This window comes from Anomalospiza imberbis, chromosome 3, assembly GCF_031753505.1.
Source record: "Anomalospiza imberbis isolate Cuckoo-Finch-1a 21T00152 chromosome 3, ASM3175350v1, whole genome shotgun sequence".
Taxonomy (NCBI): domain Eukaryota; kingdom Metazoa; phylum Chordata; class Aves; order Passeriformes; family Viduidae; genus Anomalospiza; species Anomalospiza imberbis.
In genome coordinates, this window is record NC_089683.1 from 106631191 (window position 1) to 106639548 (window position 8358).

Sequence of the window (8358 nt, forward strand, 5' to 3'; positions counted from 1 at the left end):
AGTTCAGACCACAGATCATGTGGCCCCAGGCACTGACCAGTCTTCACCAGATCGTGTATATTTGAAGATAGCAGTAAGTGCTGTCAAGGGTGGTCTGGATCTCTTCCTTTTTTATTTATTATTATGCTTTATTTTGATTTTCCCCTCCACCTTTTCTGTTTCCCGTCTTCTGTTTCTTCCCTCATTGCTTAGGGAGAACACTTCAGCCTGTCCTGAAGTGGAAACTCAAAAGAAAAGTGACCAAATGGGAATGTTCCTGAAAAATTACAAAGGGGGTAAGTACACAGGATACTTTCTAGTCTCCATCTGCTGAGAAACTCAGAGACTTCTTATTCTGGATACAATGCTTGAGTATTTAATAACTCTCAGTGGTTTTATTTTCTGTGAAGTTGTTCAGTGTACCCTAGAGCTCCTGCAAATTTTTTGGCAACCCCGCACCTTTTTGCATGCAGTTCCCTAGCTCTCCTCTCTGCTACATGAAGAAAACTTTCATTTGTTTCCAGTGTAGCTCCTAATAGCTTAATTTGATCCCCCACAGGTTTTGTTTTAGAAGAGGCAATGAATACTTGGTCTCTATCCAACTTCTCCATACAATTCATGATTTTGTATATCTTTGTCATACCCCTTTTTCAGATTAGAGAAAAAATACATCTTGGACAAGTTCATGAAAAAAAACAAAGCCATTTTTAAGGCTTTCAGGAAACACCACTACTTAAGTAGTACACCATCCATTGTGCACAAAAATAGGCAGCATTCTGCTTTGCTCCATGATTAATAGATGGTGGAGCTGTCTAATTTCATGTTTGTTATGCCTTTATCATCACTAGCAAGGAATTTACTTGCAAGGTAGCAATCCTTATCATGATGGGTTTTACTGTGGTCTGCCAGGTTGTTTTGCAGGCAAAAAGAACCAACCAAATAAATTACAGCACCAAGCATAGCTAAGAGATATTTTCTTTTTCCTTATCTATTATCTTACTGAAACAGCTTTAGTGGTAAACAGTTAACAGAAACACTTCTCAATGTCTTTTTAAAAAGGACTGCCAATCACAATGAAAGTAAGGTAATCCCATCTCCAATCAGACAACATCAGTAATGATAATAATCAACAATAAAGATAATAATAATATAATAATAATGACTATAATAAACATAATAATCAATAATAGAAATAATTCTTCTATCAATGGAATACTTGGAAAAATCCAGCAGTCAAATTAAATTAGAAATTATTTTTGAGTACTTGAGTATAGATTAGATTTCATTAAGGGAAAAATACCATGACTCCAGCTTCTTTTGTAATAAAGGAAATTTGCTTTCTTTACCTAATTTTATAACAGCATTATAGAATGGATGAGATTGGGTGGGATCTCTAGAGTTGACGGTCCAGGGCCCGGGATCAGGCATGGTCTTCAGAAAGGTTGTGGAGGCTTCATCCTTGGAGATATTCAAAACCTGATGGGATGGGGTCCTGGGCAACCTGTTGTCGTGATCACCTTCACTTAAATAAATATTTTCCTATGTTTAGCTGGAGTTTCCTGTATTTTAAGATGCTTCTTGTCCTGTTTAGACACTACTGAGAAGAGAGTGGTAGTTTTCTATACTGCAGGTCAGATTCAAGTGAAGAAGGCATCGAGTACTTTGCTTTTTTCTGTGTCCTCTTCTCTGTCATCAGTCCCCTGTCCTGCTCAGGAGTAGTCCCACAATTTCCCTAGACTTCCTCTTGCTGCTGATCTACTTGTAGAAACCCATTTTTTTGCACCTCACATTTTTCAATAATTCATCTGCACATGATTTTCAGTTTAAATGTAACAGAAGACTTTAGATAGATTTAGCTAATTCCAAAACTTCTTGCAAATTAGTCTGGTTGAGTTTCACAGATGCTACTTGTTACTTATTTTCCTGAGGAAAAAAAAAAATCTGTATGTCTCAGCTTGATTGTAGGTTATGTAAAACATGTATTTTACTAGAATTAGCTTGTATATAATATATACTTTGCTAAATATATTTTATTTCTGAGTAATGATAAAAAAATATTTGGTCTAGATGGTTTAGCATTCTAAAAGCTCTAGGTTAGAAAATTTCTTTGCCTCACAAATCCCTCCAACATCTACCACAGCACTGAAAATCACTATTGACCACTGTATAGATCTAAAGACTGCATATTTCACAGTTAAAATACACCAAACATTGCAGAAATCTTAATGATTTTCCTCTGCAACTATTTCTTCATTTTGATATACTCACTGCACACTTCCCCACTGAGTCACTTTCTTGGATCATCAAACAATCTATAATCTGCATTTTACAGAACGGTTTTCAAAAAATAATAACCTACTCCCAAATGCAAATCAAGTGAACAATAACGAATTTGGCCCACATTCAATTAAAAGTTTAGGCAAATGCTCAGACATTTTATCCCATGGAAGCACTTCTGAATGTGAATTGAAAATTAACCCCGTATGGGATTAAAATGCTGAACTGGAAAGTCATGTGAGCTCCCAGAAATCAAAGATGACACTTGTCTTTATTGTCTCATTCATCGTCCTCTTTTATGGCAATACCACGGAAGATTAGACTGGGGATGTGTTAACTTCCATGGCCTGGTTTTGGTAGTGGGGGCTGGCTTCTGCGAGGAGCTGCCAGAAGCTTCTACCATGTCTGGCAGAGCCAGTCCCTGGTGGCTCCAAAGATGGACATGTTGCTGGCCAAGGCTGGGCCACCTCTGTGATAACACATTTTAGAAGAAAGGAAAAAAGTTATCGTGCAGTTGTAATTGCCAGAGAAGAGTGGGATGAGAGCATGTGAACAAACACCAAAGTTGGTCGAAAAGGAGGAGCAGGAGGTGCCCCAGGCACTGGGGCTGGGATTCATCTGCAGCCTGTGGTGAGACCATGGTGAGGCAGCTGTGCCCTGCAGCCCATGGAGATCCATGGGGATGCAGAGATCCACCTGCAGCCCACGCAGGAGCTGTGGATGCCTGAGAAGGGGCTGTGACCCTGTGGGAGGCCCATGGAGAGAGGAGCCCACGCTAGAGCAGCCTGTCCTTCCAGGACTGCACCCCATGCAAGAGTGACCCCACGCTGCAGCGGTCTGGGGAGGACTCTTCCCATGGGACGGACTCAGGCTGCAGCAGTTTGCAGAGAGCTGCTGCTCATGAGATGGACTCACATTGGAGAAGTTTAGGGAGAACTGTCTCCCGTGGGAGAGACCCCACAGTGTGGCAGGGGAACATCTGGAGTGGACATGATGTAACACGTAGAAGAAAGTGAAATTTTTTGTTAAAGATGACATTTTAAATTTTTGAGACACATCTGCTTTAGAAAAGCTTTGTAATTCCATTGTCTCACACTGCCAGCATGCTTCACAGAGGGCAAGCAGCATGTGGGGGAAGCAGATACTTAAAGCCAAGGCTGTTAACTTGCAGTGAGGTGATGTCTTCCATTCTTAATCTTTGAAATTCATTCAGTGTGCCCTAGATATGAGAAGAAAAGAAATGATGCACCATTTTTCTTTCAAAGCAATCTTTATTTTTGAGGTATACACATGGATTTATGTGTATTTCTAGATATTGCTCATCATTCATGTTAGCAATAACTGACGTAAAATGTCACATAGTTCTCTACTTTTATTCTTAATATATAGAATTTAAACAGTCTTGTTATGCTGCTGAGCTGTATTTGCAACATTTGTTAAGACTGACATCCCATACATAAAACATCTAAAAATTCAGCTTATCTGCTTTTGAGATGGCACAAATATGTTCACATATTTTATGAGCTGAAGGAGTTTGGGCTCCTTAGATTGAAGAAAAGCAGGTTATTATTTGTAGCTGGAAACAGTGTGATCATTGAAAAAATATACTCTGTATGTATTGACTTTTAAAAAGCAGGATTAATGGCCCATTCACTGTTTAGAAGACATTTCAATAAGTATTTAAAGATTCTGCTTTATTAGCACTAGGAATTTAGTAATAACAGATATCAGAACTCCAGAGTTATCAACAACATCTCATATTTAATGATATTTAATATTTATCAGATTTTGCAGAAAACAGAAAGTAAAAGAAGATATAGTTGTGTGCTAAACATCTTCCATTTGTTACTGTTCTTAAGTTTGTACCTGTGCTTCTCTATTTTATTTTATTTTTTCTTAAAGTGTTCTCATTCAAGGAGGCTGCTCTTTTCTCAGACACAATGCATTTAGTCAGCATGTTTCTAGAACTTAACAAACCTGGAACAAAAACACTTGTCTAAATAAGTAAGTAAATCTGATAGGCCCTTTCCAAGTATAGTATCTGACAGAATAACTGAGATAAAAGTTCACTGAAAATAAAAGTTCACTGAAATTCTCAAAAAACTATTGTTTCATTTAGTGTGCCATGGCCATCACTATCAATTGAACATTTTTTTTTCTGAGTGTTTGCATGATTGTGTTCCACATTAGCCTGACCTAATTCACCCACATCTGAAAGGCAATGCCAAGTTTCATTCCCTGTGAGTCAGCGTAGCCTCCACAGACAGCCTGGGGATATATACAGATCCAGTGAATGCAGCTATAGCCTTCCTTTATTATTGCTGGAACTGACCTGTAAGAAGGAACCTTGCTTCCATTTTTATCCTGTCAAAGCTCTTTCTTAAGCCAAGGAACCCAAATTCTGACTTTTACTGAGAAAACAAACAAGCTCCAACAAAACACATACACAGTTTCCCAGCCCTCTCTGCGCACCAAAGCACTGTCCATAGCTACTTGTATAAATCTTGTTAATGCCCTTCAGTTAATGCCCCTCACTGTTAATTCCTGTTTTGGAGCTATCCCTGATGTACTTTTTCTTCCTGAAGACAACTCTTATAATCAACTTATTTCTATAAGGGAGAATCTCATCAGTCTTTGAAGAAATAAAATTTTAGCATTCCCATTAATATTTCTTCAGAGTCTGGAGCACAGTGTCTGGTGCTCAGGTAGTTCCCATTTTAGTTTTCTCTATCAGGGTGTTACTTTTTCATCTGAAACTTGACATCACTTCTGAAATGGCATTTTTGGCCACAGATGCTATTCAATCATCTTTACAGGTAATGGGCACTTTTGCTTGCAGCATTTACCCTTTGGGACTAAAAACCTTTTCAGTCTTCTCTCTAATCCTGCTCAGATGCAGGAATATACCATGAGAACCCAACAAGACTCTGACATCAGACCAGTTTTGACAGTTTTATACACTTTACTTATATTAAACTAGCATACAAAAAAGTACAAACATTTTAAACCTCTAACTGTCATTGCTGAATCACTGAAATATTTCGTTTAGATAGCATGGTGTGAAACTGCCTAAAGAGGGTGATGGCCAATTAAGGATCAAAAGAAAGGCAGAGGCAGACCTTGTAAGGGGCTGATAATACACACGAAAAAGTCTGCTTGGGAGAGTTATATCAGTAAATGAGTATTTTGGCAAGGACTGGTTTATCAAGCCAAGTCAGCTATACTAACAAAAGCATTTTAATATCAGACTTGTGTCTATGCTGGAAGGACAGTGGAGAACTAATAAAAATAAAATTCACTGGTGTTTCTAATTTAGAACTTTTTTTAGACTGAAATTGGTTTTTCACTAAATACTGCTAGGATTTCTATTTTCTGGTTTTTCATTTCCCTCTATCCATGATTTGCACTGTGATGACCTTCTTAATCTAGGTTTTAAATCATCTCCATCAAACTAAGATCAAACTATCTCATCTTGCTATTATAATATTAATATGCTTTGGGGTTTTTTCTGCTTGGCAGCCTTGTTCAAAAATGCACATCATTTATATTCAGGTAAGTCCTTATTTGCATGAAGAGGTTCAAGTGCAGCAGCTTTTCTATTTTCCCTGGAATATTTTAATGTTTGAAACATATAACCATTCTAGATCACCTTTTCCATAGCTTGTGTTAAGTCTATCAAAATCACATTTGCTCTAGGCAATAAACCAGCCTAAAGCTGAAATACTGGCTGTGACCCTTTGGAAAAACATAAAGAATTTATCAGTAAAAGTGTTACATCCCTTTGGCAGTGTCTCAATTAATTATCCTTGTGCCACTCTAGGTATGGCAGGCATATTGCCATCAAATGTCCAGGGTGAACTAAAATACATTCTGTTATTCCATCTTTTGTACACAAACTATTTTAAAGCTAGGCAGATTCTGTTATTATAGAGAGGGGAAAATTGTGCAAATTTACTGCAGAGCTCTGCTGAGGCAGATGTGGTCGTACATTGTTAATCTGTTTTTTAACTTCTCATAAAGGTTGTGGTCTGTACCTTCTAACTCTATCCTAAGCTGTGTGTTTAACTAAAAAAACAGAAGTAGAAACCACAGAAAAATTGTTGCTGATCTTGTGATAGTTTAAGGTGAGTATTACCTGCTGCATCTGGATATATGGCTTAGTGTTGGGGGACTGATAGAGAGCTGTTCTGTCAGCTCCACTTGAACTAACCTCATTACTTTTGGATTCTTCCCTGAGGCTATTTCTACCCCATTTTGTACAACTAGAGCAACATGATGAGACTGAAGTTTTGCAGAGTTGAGTCTATAACTTGAAATACTAATTCTTTTTTTTTTTTTTTTTTTAAGGAGAAGTTGATTTCCCTTGTATAGGAAACTTGTTCAGTTGTCCAATTAGATTGCCAGAAGGGGCAATTTTTTATTAAGGTCTGAGAAGTCGTATTCTAGGAGAGTTTTTTGTGAATTTACATCCATTATGATTAAATAATATTTTTTGGCAATATTTCATATTACTTAATTTTTAGGGTGATGTTAAATAGGGGAAATTATCAGCAATTAAGATGAGTGTCAAATCCAGAAATCATAATGAAAATGGTTTTGCTGCCTTACAGAGGCAGACTAAAATAATATTTTTAAAAGCTGGAATACATATTCTGTAAACAGAAAATTGTTATTATTTCACAAACTGCAGAAGTGCTCCGTGATGAACAGAGCATTTTTCTTATTGTTAACAGTGCTATTTAGCAATCCAGGAAAATTAACCTTGTTTTCAAATGCACCTGAAGCAAGGCCCAAAGAACTAAATCAATTATTTTATATATTGGTTTCAAATGGATTGTAAATTGATAAACCTGTTTATTACCCCACATGCAAAGCATGAACACAAAATAAATTCAGTCTAAAATATGTGCAAGTCCCCAGCAGAAAAAAATTAACAATAACAGGCTTATGGAGAGCAGCCTGTGATTCTCTTGTTCACAGATGAGACTGTCTCCAGTATAGCTTATTTCCAACAAAAATATCCAAATGCAACTGGATTTAGGCATAAACTAAGATTTTATTTCATAACTTACTGCTAAAATAACTGCATCTGTCAGCAAATATTTGATAAGCATTCCTCACATACATCTCACCTATAGCTTAGCACTTGAAATTGAACTCATTTAATAAGTGCCCTCTTCACAAATCACGTCTGTGAGGTATTGATTTGGATACTAAAAATTAGCAGAACCAAAATTAATGGCCACTTTGCAAAATGTGGTTGTATCCAAATATTGTGGGGCAACTCCAGCTGTATGTGGTGAATTTCCATTTCCACCTGATTCCTAGTTTAAGGATCTGGACTGATTCATCAGTCTTGGAGGGACTTTTCAGGTTCCTGCTTTATCAGCAGCAAGATACAAGACATTGATAGTACATGCTGCTATATATAGCAGCAGCTTAATGCTATTTCATTTCTCCAATAATAAAAATATATTTCACCACAGTAATGATAGCACATTGTAAGACTTTATTGAAAATTGCAATTTTTAGCAATCACTTGAGAGAACACTTACTGTAAGAAACAGTCTTTAAGACTCAGGATTTAAAAAATGAGCTGTCATTAGCTCTACCCATTTCTGTGCTCAAATGTATTTCACTGGCCAGTTCTGTAGTGGTGACCAGCTACCAGAGGGAGGGACAGATAATGAGAGATGCTTGCGGCTCAGCTAATTACTAGTAAGTCCATCTGTAGTAAGATGTGTGATTGGGGGAGGGAGGACAATTTCTGTGAGGTGCCAGCTGTATACTGAATTAATTTCTGGGTCCTGGTGGCAAAATCCAGGCAATGTATCAAACGGATGGTCCTGCTTCTCCCGAGCACAGGACATGGCTGCTGGACTTCACTGCTGTGTGAAGCACAGACCTGAGATCTCCAGCAATACTGGTGATGAGTCATTTGGGAACACATAGTCTCAACATCTGTGGTGGCCAGGGCTGGGCAACCAAATTGCAAAGGTGGGCAGTTGCACTCTGAAGTGCATGGACTTATTCTTCTCTGTGGAAGCTGCCCTCCAAAGAATTGTTTAGATGGTGTCCCATTATAGCCATTCATAAGAGCTG